Consider the following 15,389-nt stretch of genomic DNA (forward strand, 5'->3'; position numbering starts at 1 on the left):
AACCGCGGTTAGAAGACCTCCACAATCGCTTCGGAACTAAGTTCCATCTCAGTCACACTCTTACACACACAGGCAACCGAACCCCACCCAACCGAACGGTATACGCTTTAAATGCTTACGACTCCGTCATCTTCATTCGGATCTTCACACACACAATTATGGGCAAAATATAGTGCTGCAGCTGGCAAGGGAGCTGAAAAAAAGAATCAGAAACTTTGCTTACCTTTATTCAGGTTTAAGATGCCATTAGTTCCGACCTGACTCAAACAGCAGCCACCAAATGGTGGGGGTGCCTCTCCTAGATCAAACCAGAAATCAGGAACCAAAGCCCTCCCGGACGAGAGCCCACTTGTAATAAATGACTGGGTCCCAAATAGGATTGCAATTGAAATTTACAATTTATTAAATGAATAGAGGTAAGCAAGCAGCGCTGGGTGCGCCAGGAGTCTCTGCTCCACCAAGACGCACACAAGTTACATCAGGCGGCTGGTTTTTATGCTGCTAGGCTAATACATATTCATTACTACTTCTACAAAAGGCAGGGTTATTCTAATTAGTTCCCAGAATCCAAACCCTCCCACTGGTGCAGGCGTTATCAGTCTCCGGTGGTCCCTCTGGGGGCCGCTCGTACTGAAGGCTCGTAGTCTTCCTCCCAGGCTTTTCTCTTGTCCATCTCCTTTGTCCATCTTGGCTGGATGGCAGACACTTGCATAGTGTCCCATGCAACAGTTGTAATAGTTAGCAGTTATTCTGAAACCCCTTTGTTCTCTTATCCTCTATTGACCGGAATTGCTGGACCATTCCTTTGCAAGATTCAAGAACTATATATATTAACCACTCTGGTTTTCTCAGACTTTTCATCATATCATGCGGCCCTAGCATTGTTCCATATTGACACGAATCAGATGAACTCATTTCACACTGTTAAGCTGTCTTATCACTGCAAGCATATCTCAATACCACCTTCCTTCCCTCTACAGGATGTAACTGCGCAAAAACAACATTTTTATTCCCACAACCTTGATCCCCTTACCCTGAAATCCTTATTCCCCTTAAACCTAACAACTCTAACCACAACCCTAACCCTTATTATCAACCCCCTAACGCTAATGACACTGACCTTAATCCAAACCCCAAACTGCCCCTAACCCCAGACAACCAACAACGAAACACACACACACAAAGATGGAAACTACAAAAAAGGCAAAACCCACGATACAGGCCCCAAATCACAAATACGCAACCAAAATGCTACAGAAAAGCCCCAGATGCAGGCCCCAAATGCTACTGCTAGGCCTCAAAAGCTCAAGATGCATCCCAAAGCAAAAATGCAGACCCCAAACGTTACAGAAAAGCCCCCAAACCCAGGCTGCACAAGTCTACAAGCAGGCCCCAAACTGCCAACAGAAGCAGGCACCAACCACACCCAGATGCAGACCCCAACTGCCCACAAGCAGCTCCTACCCCACCACCCCCTCCCAAGAACTGGACTCCACCCAGACACTGGCCCAAGACCCGGGCCCGCCCCCCGCCATCCCCCCTACCCTCCCCCCCGACACAGGTGTACAAGCAGCTCACAACCCGCCCCTTCAGAGACCGGTCCAACTCCCCCCCCCCCTCCCCAAGACATGGGATGCGGAGGTGTACAACCAACTCCCAACTCCCTCCCCCTCAAAGGGAGGCCCCAAAGACCCCCAAATGGAGGCTCCTAGAGTGAACAAGCACCTCCCAACTCCCCCAGGCACAGGCCCACCCCCCCCCCCCCCAAACACAGGCCACAGAGGTGTATAAACAGCCCAGACCCCCCTCCAAGACCATGGCCCCTATAGTGTACAAGCAGCTCCCAACCACCCACAGATGCAGGCCCCAACCCTTTTCAAAAGGGAGGCACCTAGAATGCATGAGCAACTCCCAACCCCCCTCAAATACAGACCCCAAAAGTGTACAAGTAGCTCCCCCCCAGAGACAGGACCCAAAGGTGTACAACCAGTTCCCAACACCCCTGAGACACAGGCCCCAACCCCCTCCCCAGACACAGGGACCCAAATTCTACAAGCAGCTCCCAACCCCTGCCAGGCAGGCCCCCTACCCTATACAAGCAGCTCCCAACCCTCCCCCCCCCCCCCGAGGGAGGCCCCCAAGGCCCCCACAAACACAGGCCCCTACAGTGTACAGGCAGCTCCCAGCCACCCCCAGATGCTGGCCCCAAAGTTGTACAAACAGCTCCCAGCCACCCTGCAGAAACAGATTCCTACATTGTACAAGCAGTTCCCAGCCCGCTAGACACAGGCCCTGACCCCCCACACATGCAGGCCCCAAAGGTGTACAAGCAGCTCCCACCCCTCCCCCAGACGCAGGTCCCAAGCCCCCCCCCCCCCAAACACAGGCCCCTACAACCAGCACCTAATCCTAAAATTTAATTATTAAATTAAAGCCAGGAGAGAAACCCGTTAAGGTTAAGTAATATCCTTTGAGGATAGAAGATAGGAAAGGAATTAAAGAGATAATTGATCAATTTTTACAGTATGGATTATTGATTGAATGCGAATCAGAATACAATGCACCCATATTGCCAATTAAAAAGGCAGATGAAAAAGCTATAGGCTAGTTCAGGATTTGAGGGCCATAAATAAAATCACTGAGGATATACATCCAGTAGTGGCAAACCCTTATACTTTGCTGACTAAATTAAAGAATAGTCAAGTCTGGTTTACCGTACTGGATTTAAAAGATGCCTTCTTCTGCCTAGGCTTAGCCACAGAAAGCCAAAACCTATTCGCCTTTGAATGGGAAAATCCCGATTCGGGCAGAAAGACGCAGCTTACGTGGACATTACTACCTCAAGGATTCAAGAATAGCCCCACTATTTTTGGAAACCAATTAGCAAGGGAACTCGAAACATGGATACCTCCGGACACTGAAGGTGCTTTGTTACAATATGTAGATGATCTCTTAATAGCTACCGAGACTAAAGGGAGTTGTATTCAATGGACTATAAGTCGTCTTAATTTTCTGGGTTTAAATGGATATCAAGTCTCTTGACAGAAAGTCCAGCTGGCTCAACAAAGTGTGACCTATCTGGGATTTGACATTTCGGAAGGACAACGAGAACTAGGAACTGAACATCAGGAAGTCATTTGCCGGACTCCAGAACCTCAAATAGTAAAGGAGCTACAAAGCTTTTTAGGAATGACAGGTTGGTGTCGCCTTTGGATTTATAATTATGGACTATTGGTAAAGCCTCTATGTGAATTGATAAAGATTAACCAGTCAAAGTTAGTCTGGACTGGAGAAGCACAAAAAGTCTTTAAACAACTTAAACAAGAATTGATGATTTTGAAATATCAAGCAATATTGGTAGAACAGGACGACGTGGAAATTGTGATAATTCATATTGTGAATCTAGCCTCTTTTCTTAGTGATGCTCCGGCACAAGCTGTGATTCACGATTGTTTAGAAACTCTAGAGACTGTGTATTCCAGCCGACCAGACCTTAAGGAGGAGCCCATGGAAGATGCGGAAGAAACTTGGTTCACGGATGGGAGCAGTTTTGTTACGCAAAGACAACGTAAAGCTGGATATGCTATAACAACTACTCAGCAGGTAATCGAGTCTAAGCCTTTACCCCCTGGAACATCAGCTCAAAAGGCGGAGATAGTTGCTCTCACGAGAGCATTGGAACTGGCAGCGGGAAAAAGGGTAAATATTTGGACAGATTCTAAATATACATTCGGCGTGGTACATGCTCATGGAGCAATTTGGAAAGAACATGGATTGCTGACCGCTCAGTGAAAACACAAAGTATGCTGAAGAAATTTTAAAATTGTTAGAGGCTGTAAAACAACCAGAAAAGGTAGCTATCATGCATTGTCAGGGACACCAAAAGGGGAACAGCGATTTTGAAATTGGAAAATCGATTGGCAGAGGCTAAGCAGGCAGCTGAAATAACTGAGGTGAAGGCATTGTCTTTGATACCAGACGGTAAAATCCAAACTATATCAAATTATACAAAAGAAGACTTAAAATTAATTGAAGATTTGAAAGGTAAAATGAAACCAGATGGATGAGTATATTTAAAAGATAACCACATAGTAATACCCTCTAGTTTGACATGGCCCATAGTTCTTACAGAACACAATAAAACGCATTGGGGAGCTGGCACACTGCATAAGAGCCCGAGTCAGACATTAGTGGGACGATATGATAAAACAAGTAACTCAACAATGTAGCATTTGCTTACACAATAACCCCAATACCAAGGATAGAATAAAATTTGGAATAATCGGTAAAGGAAATTATTCGGGGCAACAGTGGCAAATTGATTTTTCAGAACTCCCTAGAAAAGGGGGGTATCATTATTTACTGGTTCTGACTGACACGTTTTCAGGAAGGCCTGAAGCCTTTCCCTGTCGAACAAACAAAGCAAGAGAAGTGGTTAAAGTCTTGTTAAATGAAATAATACCATGCTTTGGGATTCTAGTAGCAATGTCTTCTGATAGAGTTTCACATTTTTGTGCACAAGTGGTAGAACAGATAAGTAAGATTCTAAAGATAGATTGGCAACTGCATACTCCTTATAGACCACAGGCAAGTGGACAGGTAGAAAAAATGAACCATTTAATTAAACAATAAATAGCTAAAATTGGATAAGAAGCTAATTTGTCATGGCCTCAATCCCTCCCTTTAGCATTACTTGGAATTAGAGTCAAACCTAGAATAAAAGGGAATTTGAGTCCCTTCAAAATCTTATATGGAAGGCCGTAGCAATTTCTATTTAGTGGAGAGGACCTAATGCAGTTAGGATCAGAATATTTATATGCTTATATAACTGAACTTCAGAAACAATTAAATAAAGTACATACATTTGTTTTAGGGACCAGGGCTAGAGGGTTGGATCAACCGATCCACCCCTTTAAGCTCGGGGATTATATATATATAAAGACTTTTTCAGGACAACCCGTGCAGGAAAAATGGAAGGAAAGTGGATGGGAGCATACCAAGTATTACTGACAACACACACCGCCATTAAGATTAAGAAGCAAGCAGCTTGGATCCACAATTCAAGGGTGAAGAAGGTCCCGGCGAGGATATAGACCAGCACTCCAATTGGACCAACAAAATTACGGTTTTCCAGATCCTAATGATTGCAGGGGTGCGGTTCTCGGATTTGGGGTGGGCAACTTGGGATGAGAACTTACACCTGACCTTAATACAAACAATTTCTCAAGTAACTAATAAGACGAACTGTTGGGTATGCACCCATCTGCCACAGCATGGGAATAAGGGTGTATCGTTAATCGGGATTCCCTTGCCTGCAAACTTATCTTGGACTAATTTGTGGGAAAACACATCTTGGGGTCGAAAATATTAAGAAGTTTTGGAACTAGAAGTGAGTAGCTTCATGCCGTTAGAATCCTATTATGTATGTGTACAAAGGTGTAACCCGCCTAAGGGTATAGGAAAACAGCATTGTATAAATACGGATACTACTTATGTGGGAAATCAGACATCTTGTAATTGAACAATTGATATTAGTACGACTAGCGGCTGGGCAAATTCAACCAGCTGGACGGTTCCAGAAGGAAAAGGGTGGTATTGGCTATGCAATGATACAGCCCGTAAGGTCTTGCCTGAGAATTGGAAAGGAACTTGCACTCTTGGAGCGGTAGTCCCCAATATGACAGTACATGATGTAGTGCCTCAAGGTTACTTGAGAAATCATATCCGGAGAATCAGATGAAAAATTAACAATCCATTGGTAGAGAGACACACCCCTTTTCATAGTTTTGTGTGATGGTTTGTCACATGGTTAGGAGTGAGTGAATTGGAAAAGGCAATAGTTAATATTTCTGCAATTATAGAGAAGTTAGAAAACAAAATTCTGGATGCTATGAAGGCTCAACAAGAAGAGATATCTAGTTTATCACAGGTAGTATTACAAAAGCAGATGACCCTAGACTTGTTACTGGCCACTCAAGGGGGAGTCTGTACAGTAATAAACACAAGCTGTTGTATGTATGTAGATCAGAGTGGAAGGATCTCTACCGACCTGGAAGAAATATGGAAGCAGACCAGGATCCTACATGAGATCAGTAAAGATGATCTTTCATGGAGTTTTAGTGAAATATGGAATAAGTTAACCTCCTGGTTGCCCAATTTCCAATGGTTGAAACAAGTATTCATTGCTCTAATCGTATTAGTAGTGTTAGGAATATTTGTGTGCATGTTGTTTAGATGCCTGCTTTGTTGTGTTACTGTAAATAATGAAAGTATCTGATGCAAAAGAATTTGCATGGGAAAAGAAAAGGGGGGATTGATTAAGGAGGTATTGGGGAGGCATTGGGGTGGCAAGGACAATCCCCAGACATGGACTGTATATCTCAAAACAAGACACTGAAACTCATGATAAGGAAGCGGCAGACGGACAGAGAAACAAACGTAAGGACTATAAATCTCAAAACTGGACATTGGAATTCATTATAAAGATACAACAAACGGAAGAATTGGCAACAACCAGCTCTCGCAATTAAGAAACATGCCAATTCAGCAGATTCTTGACCAAAGGTGAAAAGTACACTGTGAGGAAGACTCGGGGTCTTCCTCCCAGAGACCCCTGCCCACGTCCCAAAGACCCCTGCCCACAATTCTTGGAAGGCTCTACGCAGGCGCAAGGTGCCAAAAGGCTAATTAGCATAAGAAGCGAGGGAAGGCGGGGATAGGTAATGCATATGTATAGGTGCTTGTAGAATATTGATAGATTGATTGTATAAATTCAAGACTGCTTTCCGCTTTAGGTATTCACGATAGGTGGAGAGATCCCCCATGCATCCAGCGCTGCAATAAAGAATATACCACTTAAAGGAATTTCGGCTTCGATCTTTGAATCACAACCCCCCTCAAATACAGACCCCAAAAGTGTACAAGTAGCTCCTCCCCTGAGACAGGACCCAAAGGTGTACAACCAGTTCCCAACACCCCTGAGACACAGGCCCCAACCGCCCCCCCAGACACAGCGACCCAAATTCTACAAGCAGCTCCCAACCCCTGCCAGGCAGGCCCCCTACCCTATACAAGCAGCTCCCAACCCACCCCCCTGCCCCGAGGGAGGCCCCCAAGGCCCCCACAAACACAGGCCCCTACAGTGTACAGGCAGCTCCCAGCCACCCCCAGATGCTGGCCCCAAAGTTGTACAAACAGCTCCCAGCCACCCTGCAGAAACAGATTCCTACATTGTACAAGCAGTTCCCAGCCCGCTAGACACAGGCCCTGACCCCCCACACATGCAGGCCCCAAAGGTGTACAAGCAGCTCCCACCCCTCCCCCAGACGCAGGTCCCAAGCCCCCCCCCCCCCAAACACAGGCCCCTACAACCAGCACCCAACCCCCTACCCCCGATGCCAGGCCCAAAGGTGTAGAAGCAGCTCCAAACCTCCTCCCTCAACCCAGGCTCCAACAGTGTACAAGCACCTCCCAACCAACCCTCCCCTTCCCCCCCGCCCCCCGACACAGGCTCCAAAGGAATACAAAGAGCTCCCACCCCTCCCCCAGATGCTGGTCTCAACCCCCCCCCGCCCCCAGAAGCAGGCCCCAAAGGTGTAGAGTCAGCTCCCAACCCCCTCAATGCCGGCCCCAAGGGTCTACAAGCAGCTCCCCCCTTGCCCCCAGATACCGGCCCCCAGACACAGACCCCAAAAGCCTAATCACAGGCCCTGAACTCTAGAGGCAGGCTCCAAAACCCAGGACAAAGCCCCAGTGGTTCGAGACAGGGCCCAAATCCCAGACACAGGCCCCAAACGCTAAACATATGCCAAAAAAAGTATTAGTGCTGGTGCCAAATGTTACAGTGTCTGTAAAAAAAAAAAAAGCCCAAAAGCCCGAGATGCTCAAGGCTGAGACGTAACTTGGCTTTCTGAATTACTGGAAAGCAGCTTTCATTCTCAGATAATTGTGTGCAGGCTAGATAGGATGGGGCTTCAGGCACCTCTTCACCTGAGGAAACACACTGCCATCAGGCACCGCTGTGCCAGACAAGCTTGTTCTGCTAGAACACCCTACTCAGATGCACTGTGGCATTCAAGTGAACTGCTTTCATGCAAATATAACGACTGATGTTACAACCCACCTTGCCTGTGGCACCTGATGAACAGAAGAGTAAGCCACCGCAGCGCTTCAAAACCATCCCTGCACGTGCCGCTCCTTGTCGCTCTCTGGCCTTATCTCATATCCTTATCCACTTCTGTGGAGAGCCTGCCACGGCACCTGCAAAGCAAGACGGACACCTTTCATAGTCACCTTGTGCTACTTGGTCGTTCTGCTCCAACCCAGCTCATGACCAGCCCCTCTTCTTACACAGCTCTTCAGAGTGCAGTTTGCTCCTTTGAGCCTGTGCGAGACACCTGTGAAAGAAAAAGAAACGCATAGGCCGATGCAGCATCCAAAGACACAGCACAACTAGGTAAGTTACTCTCATCTGCTCCCTTACCTCTGCCGCTTACCAGCCCCCGAGGCAGATGCTTCAATCTACCCTCTTCAAACAGCTACAACACCTCTAAAAGACAAAGAGGGGATGCTTAGAGGAACAGTGAGACCTACAACACAACAACTGCTACATCTGTTCCTCACTCACCTTGCCAGAGGCAGCTCTGCGTGTGACGTCCCAGGTTGTACACTGCGTTACCTAACCCTTACCGTAACCCTTACCCTAACCCTTCTCACCCTTACCATTACCCAAATCCTTACCTTTACTTTTTCCTTACCCTTACTCTTTCCTTTAACCATAACCTTACCCTTACCCTATACCTTACTCCAACCCTTCCCCTTACCTTCCCCTTCCCCTTCCCCTTAACCTAACCCTAAACCTTAAACCTTACCGTAAACCTTACCCTTTCTGCTACACTTACCCTTAGCGTAAATCTAAACCTTACACTTACCCTTAGCCTAACCCTCACCCTTACCATTACCCATACCCTTATTCTTACTCTTATCCTAACCCTTTCCTTTACACTTACGGTTACCATTAACCTTACCCTTACCCTAACACTTATCCTTAACCTAACCCTTACCCTAAACCTTACACTTACTCTTAACATTAACCTTACCCTTAACCTTTAGCTAATACTTAATCTTACGTTTTTCTCACCCTAACCCTATAATTAACCATAACCATTACCCTAACACTTAACCTTACCCTTACAATAAGCCACACAACAACACTTAAATGTACACTTACGCTTAAACTTGCCCTAGCAATTACTCGTACAATTAAAATATTAATTAATTAAATTAAAAAATTTTAATTTAAAATAAATTGAATTAAAAAAATTAAATACCATTATCCTTATACCTTATCCTTAACCCTCACCCTTATCATTACCAATACCCTTACTCTTACACTTATTCTTATACATACAACTTACCCTTTTCCTAACACTTAACCCTAACCTAACTCTAACCCTAAACCTTACCTGAACCCTTTCCAGGACGCTTACATTAACCCTTACCCTTAACCTAAACCTTACACTTGCTCTTAACATTAACCTAATACTTACCTTTACGTTTTCCTCACACTAACCCTAAAATTAACCCTAACCATTACCCTAACAGTTACCCCTAACCTAACCCTTACTCTAACACTTACAGTGACCCGTACACTTAAACATACCCTTACACTTACTCTTACCCTAACCCTTACCCTTATCATAACCCATACTCTAACACATACTTCCACCTGTACCCTTACGCTTTCCGTTACCCTAACTCTTACTCTTACCCTTACCCTTACCCTTACCCTTACCCTTACCCTTACCCTTACCCTTACTCTTACCCTATCCCTTACCCAATCCCTTACCCTATCCCTTACCCTTAACCTAACCCTAAACCTTACCCTTATCCTAACACTTACCCTTATCGTAAACCTTACCCTTTCTGCTACACTTACCCTTAGCCTAAATCTAAACCTTACACTTACCCTTAGCCAACCCTCACCCTTACCATTACCCATACCCTTATTCTTACTCTTACCCTAACCCTTACCTTTACACTTACGGTTACCATTAACCTTACCCTTACCCTAACACTTATCCTTAACCTAACCCTTACCCTAAACCTTACCCCAACCCTTACCCTGACCCTTACATTAACCCTAACCCTTACCCTAAACCTTACACTTACTCTTAACCTTAACCTTAGCTGTAACCTAATACTTACCCTTACGTTTCCCTCACCCTAACCCTAAAATTAACCCTAACCATTACCCTAACACTTAACCTTACCCTAACCCTAAAATTACTCGTACAATTACCCTTACGCTTACCCTTACCCTTAACCTAAGTCTAAACCATACAGTAAACCTTACCCTTTCTGCTACACTTACCCTTAGCCTAAATCTAAACCTTACTCTTACCCTTAGCCTAATCTTTACCCTTAACCTAACCCTAACCCTAAACCTTATCCCAGCCCTTACCCTGACCCTTACATTAACCCTAACCCTTACCCTATAACTTACACTTACTCTTAACCGTAACCTTACCCTTAACCATTACCCTAACACTTACCCTTACGTTTCCCTCAACCTAACCCGAAAATTAACCCTAACCATTACCCTAACACTTACCCTTACCCTAACCCTAACCGTAACTCTAACCCTTACTGTAACCCTTACCCTGACCCGTACCCTTACACTTACCCTTACCCTAAGCCTTTCCCTTACCATGACCCATACCCTAACACGTACTTGTAGCCTTAACCTTACCGTTCCCCTTACCCTTACCTTTACTGTCTCCGTTACCCTTACACTTACACTTAACATAAACCTTAACCTTAACCTAAACCTTATCATAAGCCATACAACAACACTTACATGTAAATTTACGCTTGACTTACCCTAGCAATTACTCGTACAATTACCCTTAACCTTACTATTAAGCTAACCCTAAACCTTACCCTTATGATAACACTTACCCTTATCCTAAACCTTACCCTTTCTGCTGCACTTACCGTTTGCCTAATTCTAAATCTTACCCTAACCCTCACCCTTACCTAAATCTAACCATTACCCTAAGCCTCACCCTTACCCTTACCATTATACTTACTTTTACCCTTAACCTAAACCTTACCCCAACCGTTACCCTGACCCTTACATTAACCCTAACCCTTACGCTAACCCTAACCCTAACCCTAACCCTAACCCTAACCCTAACCCTGACCCTGACCCTGACCCTGACCCTAACCCTAACCCTAACCCTAACCCTAACCCTTACTCTAAACCTAACCCTTAACCTAAACCTTACACTTAATCTTATCTTTAACCTTACCCTTAAACTAATACATACCCTTACGTTTCCCTCATCATAACCCTAAAATTAACCGTAACCATTACCCTAACACTTATACTTACCTAACCCTAAACCTTACTCTAACTTTTACCCTGAGCCAGAACCTTAGACTTGCCCTTCCCCTTCCCCTTACTAATACCGTTACCATAACCCTTACCCATACACTTACAGTTACCATTAACCTTACCCTTACCCTAACACTTACCCTTACCCTATCCCTTACACTTATCTTATCCATACAAATTACGCATTCCCTAACACTTAACCTTAACCTAACCCTAACCCTAAACCTTACCTGAACCCTTACTCTGACCCTTACATTAACCCTTACCCTAAAACTTATACTTAACCTTAACCTTACCCTTAACCTTAACCTAATACTTACCCTTACTTTTCCCTCACCCTAACCCTAAAATTAACCCTAACCATTACCCCAACACTTACCCTTACCCTAACCCTTACCCTTACCATAACCCATACTCTAACACATACTTCTACCCGTACCCGTACCCTTACGGTAACACTTACCCTTACCGTAACCCTTACCCTTACCGTTACCGTTACCGTGGCCCTTACCTGTTGTCGACGGAAGGAAGACGCAGACGCTCAATATGAGTGAACAATGAACTTCAACTTTAATGGATAGCTCAGTCGCCTTTTATCTAGTTCGAACATAATCAACTCATACATATTGCAAAAACTAAGCTCAGCATTGGCTAACATTTCCCGCTCTTTTCAGGTAGTTCCTCCTTCTTTTAGCCACCATCCCGCCTTAGGGACTTTCCCCATCGCTCAAGGGCATCGTGTCCTTGAGCCTGATTGGCTCTCAGCCAGCTGCGTACGTGCCAGACTCATGTGAGTTGAGTACGGTACTTTACTAGCCCATTGCCTCCTAACTGCCCAACATCCACGTGTCCTATTTCACTTAACCATTCCTCCACAATTCCCCCGTTTTTATTTTGCGCTACAAATACCTTCTCTGTGAGTTGCTCTAGTTTCTTAGTTAGGCAGTTAAGGATTATACGTGCAGCAACTAAAAAAATAATAATAATAATACAAATCAATATAATTTTAAGTAGAAAGCCAAGTCCCTCTTTAACTAACAAAACCCATCCACCCATGTTCCCAAAAACAGATTTAAGCCAACCTTCAAACCAACTATCTTGTACTACAATTTTTTGTGTATGATCCCTTAACCATTTCAACTGGTCGTGAATTGACTAACCATGGTCAGAAAGATAAAAGCAACACATTCCTTCTACATCTTCACACCCATGTCCCTGAGCCAGCAATAAGAAATCAATAGCGGCCCTATTTTGCAATACAGCATGTCTTAGACTCTCCATATCTTGTGACATTTCAGAAAAAACTTGTGTTGTTACATTTGATTGTTTAACAGCCCTACAAGCAAGCTTATTAATGTTAGTCAAAGCCTGTGCAGTTCCCACACCAGGCACCAAAGAAACAAAGAATCTTTCTGCTGGACCCCACAATTCTACATCATCATTACAGTCAGAACCCAGAGTTTTTAGTTCTCGTTTAATTCTTCTGCTCCTTGTCGAGTTCTGCCACGAGTGTAAATCTGGAGCGAAAAGTGTGAGTCGCCCTAGGTAACACGGTCCTCCAAAAGCATTGGCTGGTACTCCTTGCCATGCACGGTCTCCACAGATCAAAACCATGCCAGAGAGAAGCAGCACAGCCGCTGCTGCTTCCATGGTTACGTCAGACAGGCTGCAGGGTCCTGATGTCCGTCCCTCTGCTCTGTGCCGACTCGCCACACGGTGAACTCCAAGCGCAGCGCTGCTCGTGGCGGTGACTGAGGGGGGTGGGGAGGCTCCCATTGCCCCGTAGCCCCAAGGCAGCGTTATCATTCTCTCCGAAGGCGGCAGTGGGCAATGCCCAGCTCCAGCACTTCCCGGCAATCCCAGTCGCTCTGTAGCGGCAGCAGCGACTCTCTGCTCAGCCTGATGTGTAGCTAAAGCGCTAGTGACTGTTCTCCAAGGCTTCAATAAATTTTTTAGCAGACTTAATATCATTAATAACATCATCAAACAATTTATCTCCGAATTTACACCACTCTGTTTGTTCAAAAAACTGTATCAGGATTTGTAAAACAACCCTGCGCTACTGCATATGCTAATAACCCTGGCAAATCTTTTTCTACAATCTATATCTAAAATACTCCGCTTTTCTAAAAAGCATCTGAGCAAATTATACGCCGCTTGTCTTTCATACCTTTATATATACAGTTGCAGCCTTTCCAAAGACCTCGGTGGCGCTTTTCCGGCGGGACCCTTTATAGGCTCATCCCGGGTGCGGGGACTCCCTCCCACCTTCCGAGCTGTGGGTGCGGGGACTCCTGTCCCTTTCACCTTTCAGACCTCAGCGACGCGTGACCGGCGGGATCCTCTCCCGGGTGCGGGGACTCCACGTCCCTTTCACCTTCCCGACGCAGGTGCGGGGATTCTTGTCCCTTCCACCTCCTGGGCTGCGTTGCAGGACCGGATCCTCCCTTATTCCGTCGAACACGTGGCCCAGGATCACTGCCAGCAGTGTCCAAATCCCGTTCAGACCTGTCCCTGTTCGGGCGCCAATTTGTTGTCGACGGAAGGAAGACGCAGACGCTCAATATGAGTGAACAATGAACTTCAACTTTAATGGATAGCTCAGTCGCCTTTTATCTAGTTCGAACATAATCAACTCATACATATTGCAAAAACTAAGCTCAGCATTGGCTAACATTTCCCGCTCTTTTCAGGTAGTTCCTCCTTCTTTTAGCCACCATCCCGCCTTAGGGACTTTCCCCATCGCTCAAGGGCATCGTGTCCTTGAGCCTGATTGGCTCTCAGCCAGCTGCGTACGTGCCAGACTCATGTGAGTTGAGTACGGTACTTTACTAGCCCATTGCCTCCTAACTGCCCAACATCCACGTGTCCTATTTCACTTAACCATTCCTCCACACTTACCCTTACCCTTACCCTTACCCTTACCCTTACCCTTACCCTTACCCTTACCCTTACCCTTACCCTTACCCTTACCCTTACCCTTACCCTTACCCTTACCCTTACCCTTACCCTTACCCTTACCCTTACCCTTACCCTTACCCTTACCCTTACCCTTACCCTAACCCTAAATCTTACCCTTATCCTAACACTTACCCTTACCGTAAACCTTACCCTTTCTGCTACACTTACCCTTAGCGTAAATCTAAACCTTACACTTACCCTTAGCCTTACCCTCACCCTTACCCTTACCCATACCCTTATTCTTACCCTTTCCCTAACCCTTACCTTTACACTTACGGTTACCATTAACCTTACCCTTACCCTAACACTTATCCTTAACCTAACCCTTACCCCAACCCTTACCCTGACCCTTACATTAACCCTAACCCTTACCCTAAACCTTACACTTACTCTTAACCTTAACCTTACCCTTAACATTAACCTAATACTTACGCATACGTTTTCCTGACTTTAACCCTAAAACTAACCCTAACCATTACCCTAACACTTAACCTTACCCTAACCCAACCCTAACCCTTACTCTAACCCTTACCCTGACCTGTAACCTTACACTTACCCTTACCCTTCTACTCACCCTAATTCTTACCCATACCATAACCCATACCCTAACACATATTTGTACCCTTAACCTTACCGTTACCCTTAACCTTACCCTTACCCTTACTCTATCCCTTACCCTTACGCTTACCCTTAATATAAACCTTACCCTTGACCTTACCCTTACCATAAGCCATACAACAACACTTACATGTACACTTACATGTACACTTACGCTTACACTTACCCTAGCAATTCCTCGTACAATTACCCTTACCCTTACCCTTAACCGAAGCCGAAACATTAAACCTTACAGTAAACCTTACCCTTTCTGCTACACTTACCCTTAGCCTAACCCTCACCCTTACCCTTACCCATACTCTTATTCTTACCCTTACCCTAACCCTTACCTTTACACTTACGGTTACCATTAACCTTACCCTTACCCTAACGCTTATCCTTAACCTAACCCTTACCCTAAACCTTACCCCAA

At 45.3% G+C, this 15,389-nt stretch overlaps 2 long non-coding RNA genes across 2 annotated transcripts; one reads left to right on the forward strand and one right to left on the reverse strand.

Annotated features, from left to right (window-relative positions):
* Window positions 1–379: 379 nt before the first annotated feature.
* LOC311428670 lies at window positions 380–8,213 on the reverse strand. The gene is made up of 2 exons (XR_014687813.1): window positions 8,123–8,213; window positions 380–705 (listed from the first exon to the last, which is right to left on the reverse strand). It is a non-coding gene; the product is annotated as an uncharacterized lncRNA (long non-coding RNA).
* Window positions 8,214–13,566: 5,353 nt separating this feature from the next.
* On the forward strand, window positions 13,567–13,984 carry LOC311428669. The gene is made up of 2 exons (XR_014687812.1): window positions 13,567–13,749; window positions 13,789–13,984. It is a non-coding gene; the product is annotated as an uncharacterized lncRNA (long non-coding RNA).
* Window positions 13,985–15,389: the final 1,405 nt, after the last annotated feature.

Source organism: Aythya ferina, assembly GCF_964211825.1.
Source record: "Aythya ferina genome assembly, contig: HAP1_SCAFFOLD_107, whole genome shotgun sequence".
NCBI lineage: Eukaryota > Metazoa > Chordata > Aves > Anseriformes > Anatidae > Aythya > Aythya ferina.